The 22,273-nt window shown below is 37.6% G+C and overlaps 1 protein-coding gene across 1 annotated transcript in view; it reads left to right on the top strand.

The window, feature by feature from the left end:
- LOC100986553 (lysine-specific demethylase PHF2-like) overlaps positions 1 to 22,273 on the top strand; it is a gene marked incomplete at its 3' end in the record, with an annotated part of 113,501 nt that overhangs the window by 22,341 nt on the left and 68,887 nt on the right.

Here is a 22,273-nt window from a genome sequence, read left to right as displayed (position 1 = left end):
ATTTTAATTTCTGAGTATATTTTCAAAGTTCTTTGGGGGATAATTTTTGCAATATGTAATTTAGAAAAGTCATTTAAAAAACATTTTAATGGACACGTTTTAATTTTTATAAAGTGCTACCTAGCATAATTTATCTTTTTTATTTTTGAAATTAATTCTTAGAGCTCTCTATAAAGTAAAACCATGACTAAACATTGAGGAATAATTTCGATGACTGTTGCTGCAAAATGTACTTCCGATATTAATCAAATAGGTTTAAAAACTAATTTCTAGCATCAGTTTCTCTGTGAACATACGAGCTTCTGTGTATGTTCTTGTGTATGTGTGTGTATGTTTCTGGAGATTTAGAACTGCATAGACCAAAACTGCATCTTAATCATCTACATGATTTTTTTAGATTTTTAAAACTGATTCAGAAGTTTGGATGTTTGCATATGCAGGAGGTAGATTTGGTATGATCATGCAAATCAAAAGGATTTTATTTTTCAGGTGTTTAGCAGAGTATCATTAGTACTTCAGTTTTGAGTGCAAAAGTTGGTTTGTTTATTTAGAGAATGTTCAATTGTGTTGTTGCAAGTCACTCTTCCAGGTTGCAGGCAGCCCGTTATGAATAGAAAGATTCTGTTCCTTACAACAAGGGACTTCTTATTTTCTCTGTAACTTTCCCCAATGCCCTCTTCCCCAGGAAGGACTTACTCAAAATTTGGCAATGAAAACCAGTACCAATGGGAGATTACTTAAAGATACTATTTTTCATAGAAGCTATTTTTACTTCCGTTGAAATATAAAAAGATCAGTCAGTTCTATTCATTTGTGAATTTTCACTAAATATTTTCACTCAAACCTATGTAGTTGACAATGCTGGATTAAAATTGATACTATTTTATTTTTTGGTAGAAACACTAGCCCCCATTGTTGAAAGCTCCTCACCACTGGCTGAAGTGAGTTTTATGGAATTAAAAGGGCCAGTGCCCCACCCCTCTTATTTTTCTCTTTTTTAAGCTTTCAGAAGCCAGGTAATAAAGGCTATCATTTCGAAAGTAACCATGCATGCCCAGGAGAAGTCACAGGTTCAGAAGTGACTTCAGAAAACATTGTTTACACCTCTGACTAATCCACTAAAAGATAAAAGAATAAAAAAATAATAAAAATGAAAACAGAATCAGTAAGCCCTGAGGAAGCAGGGGAATCAATTTCCAGAGTTTCCTATTGTTACTTTCAAGTGTTCAATGTTCAAGAAAGATCTCAAGGGATGCAAAGAAACAAATAAATGGCCTATTCAAAAGTACAAATAAACTGTTCTTGAAAACGTTTTGGTAGGAGATTCATTAGACAAAGATTTTAAAACAATTGTTTTAAAGATGCTCAGAGAAGTAAAGACATGGAGAAAATCAAGAAAGCAATGTATAAACAAAATAAAATAAAATGATAGAATCCTAAAAATACAAAAAAAAGTATTTTGAAGCTAAAAAGTACAGTAACTGGAATAAAAATATTAGAAGATTTTAAAAGCAGACTTGAGTAGACAGAATAAAGAATCAGGAAACTAGAAGAGAGGACAATGAAAATTATTGAGTCTGAGGAATAGAAAGAAGAAAGATGGAGGATAAGTGAACAAAATTTGATCGATTTGTGGGAAACCATAAAGCAGAGCAATATATGCATTGTGAGAGTCGCAGATGAGATGATAGAAGAGGACAGAAAGAATATTTAAAGAAATAATGACCCCAGATTTTCACATTTATTGAAAATTATGAATATAAAGATCCAAGGAGCTCAGTAGCTCCAAGTATGATAAACTAAAATATTCTCACATCAAGACATATTCTAACAAAACTTTTGAAAGACAGAATATTCAAAGCCAGAAGACAAGTGACTCTTCATATACAAAGAACTCCTGACCTAAGGTGATCCTCCCGCCTCAGCCTCCCAAATTGCTGGGACTACAGGCATGAGCAGAAAGTGATATCTTTAACACATGGAATGATCCAAACTTGTTTCATGATAATTTTTCCAACCATGTACTGAGATATCATTAAAAGAAAGTTCAGTGTTGATGTTTTAGCATGCAGTGATAAATCTTTCTCCATATTGCATGGACCCTCTTTATACTGATCTCAAAGGGCAGAATGTAAAGTCCTATTTAACTGGGAGAAGGAATATATCAATATTTAAATGTTCTTCCTATATACGTGTTACCTTATTTTATTTATTTATTTATTTATTTATTTTGAAACAGAGTTTCTCTCTGTTGCCCAGGCTAGAGTGCAGTGGCGTGATCTTGGCTCACTGCAACATTCATCTCCCTGGTTCAAGCGATTCTCCTGCCTCAGCCTCTTGAGTAGTTGGGACTACAGGTGCGTGCTGCCACGCCTGGCTCATTTTTATATTTTTAGTACACATGGGGTTTCACCATGTTGGCCAGGCTGGTTTCAAACTCCTAACCTCAAGTGATCCGCTCGGCCTCCCAAAGTGCTGGGATTACAGGCATGGGGCCCCGTGCCTGGCATACATGCAAACCTTGTTCTATACAAATGTGTTTGTGTACATATAATAGTTTAAAAACTAACATTGTATCTATAAATAACTCTTTATAAAATGTTTAGTTTTCATTGTAAAAAACAAAAGGCATGATATTACTGATGCCAAATAATCCCTAAAGAGAATCTAGCAAAGATGACTCACTCTAAACCACAGAAGTTGCCCCCGTCTTCTTCAGTTTTTCAAGAACTGCAAGACCCAGTTAGTGTTAACTGATGGGGAGGTGGTAATCAAAGAGTCTTTATGAAATATAAATAGTATTTTACATTTCATTGGTCTTGCTAATTCTGAATGATACCTAGGGGAAATGCTCATTTAAAATAACTAACTAACTGGGTCACTGGACATTGAATTGCAATGAATTAAAATCTATAATAAAATTCACACCTGTTCCCATGCTAATAAGTATGTTCTCATGCTAAATATATTAAAATGTTTTATGAAGTACTCTCTTTACATAATATCATAAAATAGATAAAATTATGTTTTACAAAGATAAAACAGTTCAAAATTATAACTATTTTCAAAATTGATTTTTATGTATAAATAATTTTAAAAAGCCCTTTCTCCTCCGTCTGCTATTGCATTCGGGTTAAACTAAAGTTCTTTAATTTTATTATCACATATACATGTTAAAATATCATTAATTTTAATCATCAACCCTAGAATAAAAATTAGACAAAAAAGTACATACAACATGAAAAAAATGAATTCAAACATCAACAAATGTTTCTACCTAAAAAATAATATCAATTTTGATTCAGTATTGTCAACTACATATAGCGAAAACATTTGGTGAAAATTCACGAATGAATAGAACTGACTGATCTTATTATATTTCAACAGAAGTAAAACTAGCTTCTATGAAAAATGACATCTTTAAGTAAACTCCCATTGGTACTGGTTTTCATTGCCAAATTTTGAGTAAGTCATTGTGGGGGAGAAGGGGATTGGAGAAAGTTACAGAGGAAATAAGAATCCCTTACTGAAAGGAATAGAATCTTTCTATTGATGAAGGGCTGCCTGCAACCTGGAAGAGTGACTTGCAAAAACAGAATTGAATATTCTCTAAATAAAGCAATTTGTGCGCTCAAAACTGAAATACTAAAGGGACTCTGCTAAACACAGGAAAAGGATAAAAATCCTTTTGATTTTCATGATCGGACCAAATCTACCTCCTGTATATGCAAACATCCAAACTTCTGAATCGTTTTTAAAAATCTTAAAAATCCATGTAAGGGATTAAGATACAGTTTTGGTTTATGTACTTCTAAATCTACAGAAACATACACGTGAACACACATGTAAGCTCGTGTTCACATAGAAAGTGATGCTAGAAAGTTCTTAAACCTATTTGATTAATATCAGAAGTACATTTTTCAGCAATAGTCATGATATTTTTCTATGTTTAGTCACAGTTTTACTTTATAGAGAACTCTGTGGATTAATTCCAAGAATATAGGAGATGGCCGGTCACAGTGGCTCACACCTGTAATCCCAGCATTTTGGGAGAGGCCAAGGCGGGCCGATCAGCTGAGGTCGGGAGTTTGAGACCAGCCTGACCAACATGTAGAAACCCTGTCACTACTAAAAATAGAAAATTAGCTGGGCATGGTGGCCCATGCCTGTGATCCCAGCTACTCGGGAGGCTGAGGCAGGAGAATCACTTGAACCTGGAAGGCGGAGGTTGCGGCCTTTCTAGTAGCTGGGACTGCAGATGTGTGCCACCACACTCAGCTAATTTTTGTATTTTTGCTAAAGATAGGGTTTCACAATGTTGGCGAGGCTTGTCTTAAACTCCTGAGCTCAAGTGATCTGTCTGCCTTGGCTTCCCAAATTGCTGGGATTGCAGCTGAGAGCCACCACACCTGACCAGCTCTCTACTTAAAAAAAAAAAAAAGCCTATCATATGCATAATTACAGTGAAATATTGAGTACTGATTATGTAGTTTTGTATTTTTATATTACTATCATGGTAGTTACACAATTTATATTTTTATGGGTAAGTAGCTGAAAATAGTATTTATTATAAAAAGTATCAGGCGGCCAGGCGTGGTGGCTCACACTTGTAATCCCAGCACTTTGCGAGGCCAAGGCAGGCAGATCACGAGGTCAGGAGATTGAGACCATCCTGGCTAACATGGTGAAACCCCGTCTTTACTAAAAATAAAAAAAATTAGCGTGGTGTGGTGGTGGGTGCCTGTAGTCCCAGCTACTCAGTAGGCTAAGGCAGGAGAATGGCATGAACTCAGAAGTTGGAGCTTGCAGTGAGCCCAGATTGCACCACTGCACTCCAACCTGGGTGACAGAGCAAGACTCCATCTCAAAAAAAGTATCAAGCTTAGGTATTTTCTTTTTTTTTTTAACCTTTTTTTTTTTGAGAAAGGGTCTTACTCAGTTGTCCAGATTAGAATGCAGTGGTGTAATCATGGCTCACTGCAGCCTGGACATCCTGGGTTCAAGTGGTCTTCCTGCCTCAACCTCAGAGTAGCTGGGACTGTAGCCATGTGCTACCACATCTGGCTACTTTGTTTCGCTTTTTAGTGGAGATGAGGTCTTAATATATTGCCCAGGCTGGTCTCTAATTCTTGAGCTTAATCAGTTCTGTCTCTGCCTTTCAAAGTCCTGAGATTACAGGCGTGAGCCACTGTTCCTGGCCTAGCTAATTTTTAAGCTTTTTTGTAGAGACAGGGTTTCTTTATGTTGCCCAGGTTTGTCTCCAACTCCTGGGCTCAAGCAATTGTCCTGCCTTGGCTTCCCAAAGTGTTGGAATTACAAGTATGAGCCACCATGCATGGCCTTAGGTGTTTTCTGACATATGAAATTTAAATATTTTAAGCAGGAAGAGCTATGCATTTTCCTCCCGTTAAGTGGTTGAAAAGTATTAGGTAGTGCTTAACCTCACAGAACTCTGTGTGACATAGTTTGTGAATTTTTTTTTTTTTTTGAGACAGGATCTGACTCTTTTAGGATGGAGGGCAGTGGCATGATCATAGCTCAGTGCACCCTTGACCTCTTGGTTTCAAGTGACCTTCCTGCCTCAGCCTCCCAAAGAGCTCAGATTATAGGCTTGAGCAACTGTGCTTAGCCATCTTTTTTGTTTTCTTATTAGGGCATTTAAAAAAATGTTTTAAGAACTTTATAAAATTATCTCCTTAAAGATATTTTAGAATGGTTGGTGGTTATATATTGTTATTTTATGAATGACTTGTTTTTGCCTTGTGATCATAAAACCAGCCAAAATTTGGGACTGTTAAATAAAAATTTAGAGATGAAATGCCGTTCTGTTCATAATAAAATAATTTTTTAAAATATTGATCTCTGCAAAGAGTACCATAAGGCCACGTAAGACCCATTCACTTCCTTAGAGTTTCTTTACAGTTCCCTCATCTTTGCCACAGTCATTTCACTATTCTCAGCCTTTATGTCTTCCTTCCCAGCATTAGTAAGACATTTCTCCTTCTTTTCCTAGTTGTATATGACACTGTAGGATTAAAGTTGTAGGAACTGCTGAGTTCTTCACTGGCTTGTCAGAGTGCTAAGCAGATCCAGGCTGACTTTATCCGTTCCTTGGCTGGTAGACTTCTTTTATCTAATCTATGGATAGTACATGAATCTTGCTTACTCTTTCATAAACATTGCCTTTGTTGACAGGATTGTTTTAGAGTGTGGATAGTGAAGCAAAAATGTACCCTCATTTACTGCAAGGTAAGTAAATAATAGTTCCTGACAGGAGAATAGCCACAGCACATGTCATGTAAGTGCACTGGAAGGAAATTACCGAGGCCCATCATTCTTCACGCTGGGGCAGCTGTCGGCCCACCTCCAGCTCAGAAGTTCTCTACCATGGCTTTATTATAGCTCAAAAGATTTCTGATCACCTCACTAGCTGCTAAATTAGTTACTGAAGATAACATTTTAAAGCAATATTATGCGGAAATAATCTCCATTTAAGAAATTAGAGGGCATTTATTGTACAAATCAAAAACAAATACTGGAAAGCTTAGTTTTCAACAAATGATACTGAGAAAATAGGCTATTTGGTAAAAAGTAAAAATTTTGGTAAAAACAAGCTTCAACGTATAGTCTTCATCATGTGATGAGTTAAATTCTAGATGAGCAAAGATAGTTATACTAAGACAAATTTTAAAACCAAAATAAAATATATGTAATTATTATATAATTATTCAATTCCATAAATGGCTTTTCTATGCCTAAAATAAGTGATGTACTTTTATGGGTTAGTCGGAGATACACTAACACATTTGATAAATAGACAAAGGATATGGTAAAGCACGGAGAATTATGCTATGATACTCTTTAATTTAAACACCAATCAGTGGAGTATGTTTATGACACTAAGATACCGTTTTTCAAGGTTTCTGGAAAAGTCACATGGTAACATTTGCTAGGATATTATGAACCTTATTAGAAAGCAAATTTCAGTAGATTTTGAGTATTTAGAGTATTGACTCTCACTGGTTATTTTTCTTGACTCTCGTGTCTTTTTTGAGAAACTCATTGAAGATGTACATAAATATTTTCTTCCGAGGTTATTACAGTACTGTTATTTTTAGGAGGAAAAATTGGAATCACTGACCTTTGAAATGATGTTAGCACTAAATGAATTATGTTGTATCCATAAAATGGAATACTGTGTACTCTATAACGTTTTTAAAGAATTTGACTCTCATAGAAATATACTTAGTGAAAGTCAGTAAGTAATCACCTAAATGTGATTCTGGCTATGTGTAGATGGGGTAATACTTCTGGAGGAGGGGATTATGTACTGAATACTGTAGTGTGGGTTTCAGTCCCTTCTTTCAATTCTGATGGCACTAATTTCCCCAGCTGCTGCGAGTGTTCGAGTCACCTTGTCCACCTTTTCCCTGGGGAGGGCCACACTGGCTTCTGAGCTCTTGGTGCAGCTGCATCCCTGTTCAGCACTTTGCCTGTTCAGCCATGCCTGCCTCCCACCTCCTGGGTGCTGTTATTGACAGTGCTCCCCAGCAAGCCTGTGTGAAATATCAGTCTCTTTCTTGGAGAATCTGACCTATAATAGATTACAAGGGATTTCTGCATTTTTTTCTTATAAATTTTGTGTTGTCTTTTGCTTAAAATCAGGCAAAAATCTATTTAGAAAGAGTAGTAACTTTAAAAAATGGTGTTAGTTTCTTTCTTTTTTTTTTTGAGACAGAGTCTTGCACTGTTGCCCAGTCTGGAGTGCATTGGCATGATCTCAACTCACTGCAACCTCTGCCTCCCAGGTTCAAGTGATTCTCCTGCCTCAGCCTCCCAAGTAGCTGGGATTACAGGCGTGAGCCACCACACCCAGCCTTTTATTTATTTATTATCATTATTATGATTATTAGTTGCATTTTTAGTAGAGACGGGGTTTCACTATGTTGGCCAGCCTGGTCTCAAACTCCTGACCTCGTGATCCGCCCGCCTCAGCCTCCCAAAGTGCTGGAACTACAGGCGTGAGGTGCTGTGCCCAGCCTTGTGTTAGATTTTTTAATTCATCTAGCAGAAATGGTGCTTTTAAATGTCTGCGTTTAACATAATATTTGCTTTTCTTATTATAGTTTAAAGAACTGGCCAAGTTTAAGGCCAAAGTGGCCTGCATCACAGAGTATAAAGCAGATCTCTTTGCCTTCAGAACTGAAGGACAGAGGACACAGTTTTTTTCAGTACCAGAAAGGATTTTCAAACAGATTTTGTAAAATATTGTAAGCATCGTATTATCATTTTTATTTCATTGATTTTAAACCTAAATATTTATAGATAAAACTAGTCATATTTTCTTCTAAAGCAGAATGAGGTTTAAAGTATAAAAAAAAATTTTCGTTTTTGAGTTGGAGTCTCATTCTGTTGTCTAGGCTGGAGTGCAGTGGTGAGGTCTCGGCTCACTGCCACCTCTGCTTCCCGAGTTCAAGCAAATCCCCTGCCTCAGCCTCTTGAGTATCTGGGATTACAGGCACGTGGCACCACACCTAGCTATTTTTTTTTTTTTTTTTGTATTTTTTAGTAGAGCTGGGGTTTCACCATGTTGGTCAAGCTGGTGTTGAACTCCTGACTTCAAATGATCCACTCACCTCGGCCTCCCAAAGTGCTAGGATTACAGGTGTGAGCCACTGTGCATGGCCTAAACTACGAATGATTTTCTGAAATGTTTATGAAGACATTTCAAAATGTTCAAAAGGAATCACCGAAGTGATAATATGTCGGGGTAGATACTGAAGAGTTAAGAAAAATGGCAAGTGTTTATTGCACGGAGCTCCTTGCTTGCCTTCACTCTGGATTAATGAGACACATTAGAGATAAGGTAATGGAGAGAAATTTTGAATAGATGAAAAGTTCTTACTCAGATAAGGAGTTCTAGATAAAGATGTTGAACTGAAAAGAAGAAGAGTTTGTTTAAGCATGATGCAGAATTAAACAGTTCTCAACTCGCTCAGTGGAATCAGCTTATCTGAATCTTCAGTGGGTTTTGCAATCCTCATTTAGAGCAGTGAGGTTACTTGACATTGGAACACAGTATTCAAATTTACTATAGGATGTTAATACTTATGGCCTTTCACAGTATGGCAATTTTCATATCTGTGTGTAACCTAACACTATCGATAGGTTTCATGTTAACTGAGTGAAACACTGAAAGGGAACAAAAAAAGGCAGGGCGTCTATAGGCACAGAATACATACAGGCATAACTCATTTTTATGAACCCTGCAGATACTGCAGTTTTTACAAATGGAAGATCTGTGGCAATCTTGTGTCAGGCAAGTCTGTTGTGCCATTTTTCCAACAGCATGTGCTCTCTTTGGTTCTCTGTGTCACATTTGATTACTCTTAGAATATTTCAAACTTTTTCATGATTGTTGTATGTGCTGTGGTGACCTGAGATCAGTGAGCTTTGATGTTACTGCTGTAATTGTTTTGAACTCCATGAACGCACCAGTATAAGATGGCAAACCTTATTGGGAAATGCTGTGTGCTCTGACTGATCCACCAATCAGGTGGTTTCCCATCGCTTCCTCTCCTAAGGCCTCCCTAGTCCCTGAGACACAGTAGTGAAATGAGGCCAGTTAATAGTCCTACAGTGGCCTCTAAGTGTTCATGTAAAAGAAAGAGTTGCAGCCTGCTCACTTTAAATCAAAAGTTAAAAATGATGAAGCTTAGTGAGGAAGACATGTTGGCAGCTGAAAGCTAGGCCAAACAGTTTGCCAGGTGGTGAATGCACAGGAAAAGTTATCGAAGGAAATGAGAAGTGCTGCTCCAGTGAACCCACAAATGATAAAAAAGCAAAACAGCCTTATTGCTGATATGGAGAAACTTTGAGTGGTCTGGATAGAAGATCAAACCAGCCACAACATTCCTGTAAATCAAAGCTTAATCCACAACAAGGCCCTAACTCTCTTCAATTCTGTGATGGCTGAGAGGAGGTGAGTAAGCTGCAAAAGAAAAGTTGAAAGATAGCAGAGGTTGGCTCATGAGGTTTAAAGAAAGACAGTCTGTATAATACAAAAGTGCAAGGTGAAGCAGCAAATGCTTGATGTAAGTACTGCGAGTTCTTCAGAAGATCTCGCTGAGATAATTCATGAAGATGGCTACGTTCAAAAAACAGATTTTTAATGTAGACAAAACAGCCTTATATTGGAAAATGCCATCTAGGACTTTGCTAGCTACAGAGAATTCCATTACTGGCTTCAAAGGACAGACTGAGACTCTTGTTAGGGGCTAAGGCAGCTGATGACTTTAACTGAAGCCAGTGCTCATTTACCATTCCAAAAATTCTAGGGCCCTGAAGAGCTATGCTAAATCTGCTCTACAAGTGCTCTTATCAATGGAACAATAAAGCCTGGATCACAGCACATCTCTTTATAGCATTGTTCACTGAAAATTTTAAGCCTACTTTTGAGACCAACTGCCCAGAAAAAAAAGTTCCATTCAAAATATTACTGCTCATTAACACTGCACCCAGTCCCTCTGAGAGCCCTGATGGAGGTGCCCAAGGAGATGAATGTTGTTTTCATGCCTGCTAATGCAACATCCATTCTGCAGCCCATGGATCTAGGAGTAATTTCAAGTCTTATGATTATTATTTTTTTCTCTTTTGAGAAGGTCATCTCACTGTTGCTCAGGTTTGAGTGTAATGGCACAATCACAGCTCACTGCAGCCTCAGTCTTCTTAGGCTCAGGTGATCCTCCCACTTCAGCCTGCTGAATAGCTGGGACCACAGGTGGTGCACCAGCATGCCCGGCTAATTTTTGTGGGGTTTTTTATAGAGGTGTTTTGTTTCCATGTTGCCTAGGCTGGTTTCAAAGTTCTGGGCTCAAGCAATCTGCCCACCTCGGTCTTCTTCAGTGCTTGGGATTACAGGTGTGAGCCACTGCACTCAGCCTTCAAGTTTTATTCTTTAAGAAATATATTTTGTAGGCCAGGCGTGGTGTCTTTTGACCTGTAATCCCACCAATTTAGGAGGCTGAGGCAGGCAGATCACGAGGTCAGGAGATCGAGACCGGCCTGGTAAACATGGTGAAACCCTGTCTCTACTAAAGACACAAAAATTAGCTGGGCATGGTGGTGTGTGCCTGTAATCCCAGCTACTTGGGTGTCTGAGGCAGGAGAATCTCTTGAACCAGGGAGTCGGATGTTCCAGTGAGCTGAGATCGCACCACTGCACTTCAGCCTGGCAACAGAGCAAGACTCCATCTCAAAAAAGAAAGAAATAACATTTTGTAAGGCCATAGCTGCCAGAGATAGTGATTCCTCTGATGGATCTGGGCAAAGTAAATTAAAAACCTTCTGGAAAAGATTTACTGTTGTAGGTGCCATTAACATTTGTGATTAATGGGAAGAGAACAAAATATTTACAGGACTGTGGAAGAAGTTGATTACATTTCTCATAGGTAACTTTAAGGGGTTCAAGATTTTAGTGGAGGAATGAACTGCAGATGTAGTGGAAATAGCAAGTGAACTTGAATTAGAAGTGGAGCCTGCTGGCTGGGCACAGCAGCTCTCATTCCTATCCCGAGTAGTATTTTTAGTTTCTTAAAAAAACTACCCTCGTCACTGTATGCCTATGATCCCAGCACTTTGAGAGGCCAAGGCAGGTGGATCACCTGAGGTCGGGAGTTTGATACCAGCCTGACCAACATGGAGAAAGCCCATCTCTACTAAAAATACAAAATTAGCCAGGCATGGTGGTGCACGCCTGTAATCCCAGCTACTTGTGAGGCTGGGGCAGGAGAATTACTTGAACCCAGGGGGCAGAGGTTGCAGTGAGTGGAGATCCTGTCATTGCACCCCAGCCTGGGCAACAACAGTGAAACTCTGTCTCAAACAAACAAAAAAAAGAAGTGGAGCCTGCAGATGGGACTGAACTGCTGCAATTTCATGATCAAACGTGAACGGATAAGGAGTTGCTTCTTACAATGAGCAAAGAAAGGGGTCTCTGAAATGGAATCTACTCCTGGTGAAGATGTCGTGAATATTGTTGAAATGACAAAAGATTTAGAATATTCCATAAATTTACTTCATAAAGCAATGGCAGGCTTTCAGAGGATTGATTCCGATTTGGAAAGAAGTTCCACTGTGTGTAAAATGCTATCCAATGGCATCATACCTCCCAGAGATCTTTTGTGAAAGAAAGATTCAACTAACTTTTAAATGCATTGGGAAACGAAGATATTTGTGTAACTTCACTTTATGCTTCCATGATTATGGGGGTCTGGAATTGAACCTACAGTATCTCCCACAGATGTCTGTATGCCACTAAGCTTTAAACTTAAATTTCTGTTGTCAGGTTAGATTCAATTCATCATAAATCGAGCAGATTACTAGTGAATTAAAAATTTTGCTAATTCACTAATTCGTATTCCAAGTAGTATTTCTAGTTTCTTTAAAAAACTATCCTCGCCACTGTATCCCTCCCCTCACCACCTGTGTTATAATCTTCCAAGCTTTATGGTAGTAACCTATTTTTTAAATTTTGCCAATATTATAATTTTGAGAAATGTTAAGTCCTTGATTGTATGTTTCTTTATACTAATAATGCTGTTTTGATTGTGTGTGTATCACCTGCCCTCTGACCCACAAATACCACAATCTCGCGGGCAGCTGTGTTTATTCTCCCCTTCCTGTGTTCCATGGCTTACGTGGTTCTCCAGTGATTTGAACTAAGCATTAGGGGAGTTGTCCTCAGTGGCAAGTTGTAGTCCCTGCCTATTGGTATTTGTAGTTTGTTTACATTGCTACTAATTTGATACCATGGAGAATGGTTTTTGTACCTAATTCTCAAGTACCTTTTATTTGTTTGCAGTAGTGTTCTTCTGAAACATAATCAATAGTTTCATGAGGAAGTTGTAGAATTTCTTCAGGAGAATTCTGAGCCCTTTTCTGGGATTTAGTGAAGTGCTATTAAATAGAACTAAATACAATGCGAGTCATTCACATGATTTAAAACTTTCTAGTTATAACATTAAAAAATACAGGGAAACAAGTGAAAATCATTTTAGTGGCAATACTTTAAAATATTTCAATGTGTAATCAGTGTAGGAATTATTAATGGGATATTTGGAATACTTTTTGTGCTGAGTTTTCAAAAGTCAATGTGTATTGTTCACCTACAGCACCTCTGAATTTGGACTGGCCACATTGCAAGTGTCACGTATGCCTAGTTGTTATTGCGCTGGACTTTGTAAGCCTAGAATTTGTTTCCTGATGATAATCTTCCCATATTTAAGTTTGTAGCCGATAAATTATTCTTATTTTAGGTTTTTATTTTAAAAGCTCCCTTTAAAAATTCTTCCTCCACTTTTTTTTTTTTTTAAGAGACAGGATCACTTTCTGTGACCCAGACTGGAGTGTAGTAGTATAATTATAGCTCTTCGTAACCTTAAATTCCTGGACTCAAGCAATCCTCTTGCTTCAGCCTCCAGAGTAGCTAGGACTACAGATACGCACCACCACACCTAATTTTATTTACCTTTTTTTGTAGGGATGGGTTGATTCTATGTTGCTCAAGCTGGTCTTGAAATCCTGGGCTCAAGCAATTCTGCCTCAGCCTCCCAAAGTGGTGGGATTATAAGTGTCAGCCACCTCACTTGACCTTCTTTTGTTTGTATAACAAATCACAAATATTGGGATACAGGAAAAACTATTTTTACTAAAAGCCAAATAAATATTAAGATAATAGATATGCATGTTTTTATTATTTTTTACAGGTGTTGAAGAAGAGAAAAGGTTGCAGAGATGCATAAAATGAAATCTACAACCCAGGTGAATCAGATGAGTGTAGATGCTGTAGAAGTGGCAACACTCGGAAAAACAGTTGAGGACTATTTCTGCTTTTGCTATCTTAAAAGCAATACACTTAAATTTTATAAAAGATACAATGATACAAAGAGTTTTCTAAAGGGTAGACAATGTTATGCCATTGACTTAACAGCATTATAACACACATTTTCACAAGCTGAATGGATGAAGAATAACCTTACTTTCCACTTCCATTTAGAAGGAAACCAAGAAATACGTCAGGGTAGGACCATCTGAAAGACAATAATGCAAGAAATCAGACATTTCTCTGTCTTTTTGTGTAGTTTTTAAAGTCATATATTTAATATACTTTTCATTTTGGCCCTTTGGATCGGTGTCAGGTGTAGAACTCCTTATATGTGAATAAGATGCTGTAGTATTAAGTAATTTTAAAACCACATATTACAAAAGATCATGTATGCCTTTATTAAGCCACAATAAGGTGGTGATGATTTTGTTCTTTAGTCTTACAATTTAATGACATTTATCTGCTTTTCATCTCCCCCAGGGAAAGCTTTACAGAAACCCACAGAGGTACCTGTACCATATGAGAAGATGCTACAAGACCAGTCAGCTTTGATAGTACAGGGGCTTCCAGAAGATGTTGCCTTTAAACACCCTGAAAACTATGATCTTGCAACCCTGAAATGGATTTTGGAGAACACAGCTGGGATTTCATTTATTATTAAGAGGTGAGGTGCTTTCTCCCTTTGTGCCCATCAATGGGTTATTCATATAAATTTGAATATTCAGCTTATGTTAATATGTTTTAAAAATTCTTGGTTAACACAATTCATTTAAATTTATGCTGTCATTAATTTTATGTATTCATGTGTAGTTTTATTAGTTTTGTTTTATTGCAGATCTTTCTTAGAGCCAAAGAAGCATCTAGGTTAGTGATTGCTTTGCTTCCTTGATAGCTGGCTGGCTTCCTAATCCCGTTTTGCTAGATTTTAATACACTTTAATGGTTTCTCTTTTATTTTCTTTGAGAATATGATGTAAGACATTTTCCTATGGGCTGCTTAGATATTTATATAATCTCAGAAAAGTTGATTGAGCTGAAAAAGTAGAGACTTGTTTTTTTGTTTTCAGATCAGCTACTTGTTTTCTGTGTAAGATCATAGATCTGCCCCCACTTCCAAGCATCATGAGTAGGATTAATGACCTAATGTCACTGAATAGGCCTGGCATTTTTGGGCACAGCTTTGGGTGGGGAGGGGATGCACAACTGTGTATAAGCATTATGGCTTTGGAGGGCTCGGAGTCTCGTGGAAGAGAGAAAAGTTTGTAAAATGACCATGGCAAGAGCCTCACATCCCTGCTGTAAGACTGGTTCAGAGAAAGTGCTGCGAATGTTCATTAGGGGTTGGATTCCTTTATAGTTCAGGAAGAATTTCATGAGGGAGAGGGCATTTACATGAGCCCTTGGAGAATGAGAAGGATTTCACCTTCCTTTAGGGAAGTTTAGCCATTTCATTTGAAGAGAAAAAATGATAAAGAGTGATACCCATTGGAGCCAATTTTTTTTTTTAGACTTTAGAAAGGAAATAACCTATATCGTTGGAATACTCTTCACAATGTAGGGATAAAAGGGAAAATAATATGTACATGAACACACACGTTTTGTTTTCTGTTAACCTTTGTTTTATTCTCATTGTAGTGAAAAGATTAATTTTAGCAGCTTTACTGAGGTATAATTGATGCACCATAAAATTCACCTGTCTGAAGTATTTAACTCACTGATAGTAAATTTACAGTCTTAAATTTTTAAAAATGATTTCATAACCATCATCACAATCTAATTTTAGGATGCTTTTATTACCCTTATCTCTGAATTATGATTTAGAAATTGAATATATAGTGTATTTCCTATTGAAATTAGTTTTTTTTCACTGAGCATAATTCACCTCAGGCTCAGTGGGCTTGTTGCGTGTATCAGTAGCTCCTTTTTATTGCTGAGCATTAAGTATTCTATGAACATACCGCCTGTTTAATCATCACTTGATGATTCTGTGGTTTTCATTTTTTGCTGTTACGAATAATGCTACAGTGACCATACTTGAGCAAGTTTTTGTCTGGACATACACCTTAATATCTCATACATTGTATATATACCTAGGAGTATAATTACTAGGAATAGGGTACATTTACACTGAACTTTTAAGAAACTGACCAGTTGTTTTCCCAAGTAGCTGTACCATTGTATATTCCAGCAGCACATTATGAGGGTTCAGATTCTCCACATTGCTGCCAACTTACTGTCTTCTTGATGTTAGCCATTGTAATAGGTGTGAAGTGGTTTTTTTTTTATATATATATATTTCTCTAGTGACTTGTGTTAGCTTTTACTTTTTTTTTTTTTTTTTGAGACAGAGTCTTACTCTGTCACTCAGGTTAGAGTCCAGTGGCACGATCTGGGCTCAGTGCAACCTCAATCTTCCCGGCTCAGGTGATCCTCCTCCCTCAGGTCTTGAGTAGCTGGGACTACAGGTGTGTGCCATCATACCTGGCTAATTTTTGAATTTTTTTTTTGTAGAGATGGGGTTTCCTCACATTGCCCAGGCTGGTGTCAAACTCCTGGGCTCAAGCAATCCACCTGCCTAGGCTTCCCAAAGTGCTTGGATTACAGGTTTGTGTTATCTTTCAATGTGCATATTGGTCATTTACATATTTACATATATTTTTTGGAGTAATGTCTATTTAGATCCTCTTCCCATTCTAAAATTGGGTTTGTCTTTTTATTATTGAGTCATAAGAGTTTTTTACATAGTCTCAATATAAGTCCCTAATGGATTGATGATTTAAAAAAATTTGCGTGAGAGAGAGGATGTCACACTTTCATGCAGGCTGTGGTGTAGGATTTGGAATTCTATTACAAACATTGCCATCTAGCTTCTGTTTCTGTCACTGCATAGAAACCACTCGTCAAATTTATCCACAACCTCAATCTTTCCAAAGCTGACATTTTATTCTTCCTCTTCTGTGGCAGCTTAGCAGCATCTGACATAGTTCCTTCCTTGAAAGTCTTCTCAGTCTGGGCTTCCAGTAGGGTTTCCTGCTACTTCTCTGCCCTCTTCTCCTCAGTCCTCTTTGTAGGCTTCTCCTAAACTGCCTGCATCAGAAAGGTTGGGGTGTCCCAGCCTTTGACTTGAGATCTCACTTCATCTCTATCTTCATTTATTCTTTAAATTGTTCCATTGCTGTGAAAATCTCCTGGATGCTACTAATTCCAGTCCTGACCACTGAACTGAATTTTGACTCATATGTCCAGCTACTTACTTGAAAACACCACTTGAGTGAACAAGCTTCTCAAAATTGATTTGTCCAAATGAAGTTCCTGGGTGCCATTTTCCTGAAGTGCCATTTGGGGTTCAAGTAGAGAGGTGACAAGTTACCATCTAAACATTTACAGAACACCCTTAACTTGATGTATTTACCTTACTTTGACCATCCGATTAATCTGAAAATGCAGTCGGGGCTTCATCTCCAACATAGATCACCTTTGCATTGGCTTTCTCCGTTTTTGTTATTGTAGACCAGATTGCCTTTTGCTTTTTTTTAATCTGGTGTGAGGCAATAGCTTCCTCAAGGGTGTCTCTGCTTCCTCTTTCACCCATTCCTGTCATTATTGCACTGGCAACTACAGTGACTTTTCAAGCTTTCATTTGCCTCCTAAATCCTATCAGGGGATTCTGACTGTCAGAATGAATAGGCTCCTTGCCATCTGTGGCCCTTCATTGGCTCCATCTCCTACCCTCGGCTTCCGCACTATGTTGTAGCCAGGCTCAGTGATTTTCTTTCTGTTTTCTAAACATGTGAGGCTCTTTTCCTTCTTTGGGACTAGAGGAGGATTATAGAGAAAATGTGGCACAAATTAATTAATTTTTACATGTATGATTCGTTATCTGAATCAGATTACAAGCTCCTTGAGAGCAGAGACCCAATTTAATGCTTTTTGTCTCCAACATTCCTGCCTTTGCCTCCAGCCTCCTCTTTTGCTGTGTCTGGGACAGTAACTTGTACTAATTCATTTGACACTTTCTTTTTTTCTCTTCTCCTTTACTCCCCTCCCCTCCCCTCCCCTCCTCTCCTCTCTTTCCCTCCTCCTTCCCCCTCCCTGCCCTCTCCTTTCCTCCCCTCCTTTTCTGTTTTCTTTTCTTTTGAGATGGAGTCTGCGTCGCCCAGGCTGGAGTTCAGTGGCATAATTTCAGTTCACTGCAGCCTCCACCTCCTGGTTTCAAGTGATTCTCCTGCTTCAGCCTCCTGAGTGGCTGAGGTTACAGGTGCACCTCACCATGCCTGGCTAATTTTTGTATTTTTAGTATAGACAAGCCTTCACCATGTTGGCTAGGTTGGTCTTGTACCAACCTAGTGATCCACTGCCTTGGCCTCCCAAAGTGCTAGGATTACAGGCATGAACCACCGCACCTGGCCTGACATTTTGTTTTCTGAGCTTTCTATGTGTCAGGTTATGATTAAGTGCTCAGAATTTAGTAGATGTTAGATTTCGAGGTTGTTTCTCTCTTAGTTTAGAATACAAGCTATCACAGGATGATGATGGGAATAAGGGGACACCTGTGGTGATAAATGAGAGGTGTATCTGTGCAGATTTCAACTTGGGTAGAACTTCATTGTTCTGATGAATTTTGGAAACGATTATGAGCTAACATTATTGCTTTGGATTAGTAATTGACTAAATAGTGCCTTAGTTGCTTGCAAGAGTAAATTTAATTTCCCAAAGTGCTAAATTCAGTCCTAGGCTGTAGCTGAGAGAATCAAACTTAATGGAAACTAATGATATTCCTAATAGAGTAGACAGCAAGCAAGGTAAACCCCTGCTTATCTTCCTCTCCGTTGATAAACATCATCTACTAAGAGTTTTGTCTGAAATGCAGTAGAACAGTAAATCAAAGCACATTAAAGAGGGAAATATTACCCTTTTAGCAACAGACTACTTTCAGATTTAAACCCAACTACTGCAAAGTGTTAAGTGTGAGGTCATCTCTGTTCAGGTGTTAAACTTAGATGTGGAGAATATACTGTTTATCTTTGTTTCAAGGCTTTGTCCCCCCACCCCCCCAAAAAAAAACAAAACAAAAAACACCATTTAAAGCAAGTCTTGCTAGGTCATCACCAAAAGCTTCCTTGCTAATGTGAGTGGAATTAGCTACCAGATACAAACATTGCATAGAAGCTTGGCTCTCAGAGTTTAGTAAGCAAGCTTAAGCATTTCCTGTAAATTTTAAGTGATTAATTATAAAAGAGCAGAGCAACTTGGCATCTTAGGTGGAGAGAAGATATTGTATTCTGGTTAAAAATTGTAAGGGGCTTATGGAAATGAGTGACACGGTGTTAGTTATTTTGAAAAGTAAAAGTATATGTTCTCATTTTCTGCGAAAAAATATAATCGGAGGAGAAAAATATTCAACAAACAGGAGTTTTGTTTTTGTTTTTTGTTTTTTTTTCCTGTTAGAAGAGTGAAGACTGTGTCCATTTTAATTGTGGTAAAAATAGATATAACATAAAATGTATTATCTTAGCCATTTTTAGTTTACCATTCAGTGGCAATAAATACATGTATAATGTTGCAAAGCCATCACCACCATCTATCTCCATATCTCTTTTCATTTTGCAAAACTGAAACTCTGTACCCATTCAACAATAACTTTCCATTCCCTTCTCCCCCAGCCCCTGGTAACCACCATTTTACTTTCTGTCTCTGATTTTGACTAATGTTTTAAGTATCTAATATAAATGGAATCATAAAGCATTTGTTTTTAGTGATTGGCTTCTTTTACTCAGCACAATGTCCTCAAGTTTCATCCATGTTGTAGATGTGATGGGGTTTTCTTTCTTTTGTCTGTGTAGACCACATTTTGCTTATCCATTCATCTGTCCATGGACGCTTGGATTGCTTCCACATTTTAGATATTGGGAGTAATACAGCTATAAATGAGGGTGTACAAATAATCTCTAGAAGACCCTGTTTTCAATTCTTTTGAGTATATACTGAGAAGTGCAATTGCTGGATCACATGGTAATTCTATTTTTAATTTATTCAGGAAACAACGTACTGTTTTCTACAGTAGCTGTACCATTTTACATTCCCACTAACCATGCAGAAGCGTTCCAATTTCTCCACATCCTTGCCAACACTTGTTATTTTCTATTTTTATTTTATTTTATAGATACCATCCTAATGGGTGTGGAGTGGTATCTCAATGCAGTTTTGATTTACATTTCCCTAATGACTAGTGATAATGAGTATCTTCTCGTCCTTATTGGCCATTTTCTATCTTCTCTGAAGAAATGTTCCTTTAAGACTTTTGCTTATTTTTGTATTAAATTGTTGTTTGTTGTTGAGTTTTAGAAGTTCTTTATATATTCTGGATATTAATCACTTTATTTGCAAATATTTTCTCCCATTCTGTGGGTTGCATTTTTACTTTGTTGATAATGTATTTAGATGCACAAAATTTGTAATTTTCATGAAGTCCAGTTTGTCTATTTTAAAAATTTTGTTGCCTGTGTTTTTGGTGTCATATTCAAGAAATCATTGCCAAATGCAATGTTGTGAAGTTTTTGCCTTATCTTTTCTTCTAGGAGTTTCATACTTATAGGTTTTACATTTAAGTCTTTGATCCATTTTAACTTTGTATGTGGTATTAGGTAAAGATCCAATTTTATTCTTTTTCATGTTGATATTTAGTTTTCCCAATGCCATATGTTGACAAATGACTTTTTCCCTATTATATGGTCTTGGCATTCTTGTTGAGAGTCATTTGACCATATATGTAAGTATACATTTCTGGGCTTTCTGTTCTATTTCATTGGTCTATATGTCTGTCTTTATGCCAGTATCACACTGTTTTGATTATTATAACTCTGTATTAAGTTTTGAAATCAGGAAATGTGAATCTTCCAGCTTTGTTTTTTTTTTTTTTTGCAAGATCGTTGTGGTTATTTGGGGTTCCTTGAGATCCCTTATGAATTTTAGAATAGATATTTCTATTTCTGCAAAAAATCATTGTGATTTTGATGGGAATTTTGTAAATCTGTAGATTGCTTTGGATAGTATTAACATCGTAACCATATTGTCTTCCAATCCGTGAATGTGGGTTATGTCTCCATTTACTCATGTCTTCTTTATAGTGTTCATTATACAAGTCTTTCACCTCCTTGGTCAAATTAATTCCTAAATATTTTATTCTTTTTTTGGGGGGGAAACACTGTGATGAGTAGCGAGCCAAGACTAGAGATCAGATTTCCCAACTATTCGTTCCCACACCTTGACTGTTGCTTAGCCCAGCTGATTCACTAGACTCCAGTCACTAACCCCAAGTTTCTATCAGGTGGGTCAATTTTAAATTATAGGGAAAAAACAGAAAAGAAAATTGGATAACTACTTTGTAGCAAGCTGGATTTTATTCATAGTTAGATTTATCTTTTCTTTGTATTTGCTTGTGTTTGTGAATTCTGTTTCGGTGGAAAGGACCAGTATTAAGTTTTGACCTAGTATCTTAGTAATTGACCTAATGAGATTTGGATTTGGCTGCTCCACTAAATATGGTAAACAAATAAAGGTAACTTTTCTCCTTCTGAAATTTCTAAAAACACTTTCCTCACTCAATAATTTTTTCAGTTTTCATGTTTCGTTCACCATGTGAAAGGCTGTGGCCCCAGTGTTATGAGGAGCCCCTTGTCTGAAGCAGCTGCTGCTCATGGAACAGGCAGATCTCTGTACAGGAGCACTCATTTCTAGAGAGCAGTCTTGTCATTGCTGTGAAGGAAAATGCCTAATGCTCAAATCAGGGGCTACTTAGGCTTTCCCAGAATTGCCCTTTCTTAGATTTTGTAATTAAATTGAAGAGGCAGTTACTCTGGGCTTAAACTAGGAAATCACATCCTCTGAATTCTGTCTAACTTAATTGAGTCCTGCTGTGTTACTAATCCACATTAATATGGTCTTTTTCCATTAACATAGTTTCCCTGGATGCTGAACATGGAGCCTTACAGTTTCTAGAATGGCTTGGCAGAATTTCTCTTTGGGAATTGGTGAAGATGGGTGAAGTATAGATCCAGGAAGGTGGAGGGTCCCCACAAAAAAAAAAAAAGTGTCCTCACGGAAGACTGTGCACTTAGTGTCATCATATACAATGGGCAGCACACACAGGCCCCTGCTATTCCTTTATGAAAGACAGGTTGGGAGGGTCTCTGGTGGTGCTCGCTCACTGGCTGCCAGTCTCTCCCCTGCTCTCTTTGCCTCCCTTATCATCCACACTCACCTTCATGGTGCAGGACATGTTGGCTTTGTTCTTTGACCTCATTTCATTCTGAATTTTTAAAGCTTGATGTAACTGGTTTTACCCCTTCAATTTGAAAAGTTATTTTAGAAATGGAAATAATTATTGCCA

This window comes from Pan paniscus, chromosome 14, assembly GCF_029289425.2.
Source record: "Pan paniscus chromosome 14, NHGRI_mPanPan1-v2.0_pri, whole genome shotgun sequence".
In the NCBI taxonomy this organism is placed as follows: Eukaryota; Metazoa; Chordata; class Mammalia; order Primates; family Hominidae; genus Pan; species Pan paniscus.
Note: the sequence above shows the minus strand (reverse complement) of the source record. Positions and strands in the feature narration are given on the sequence as shown.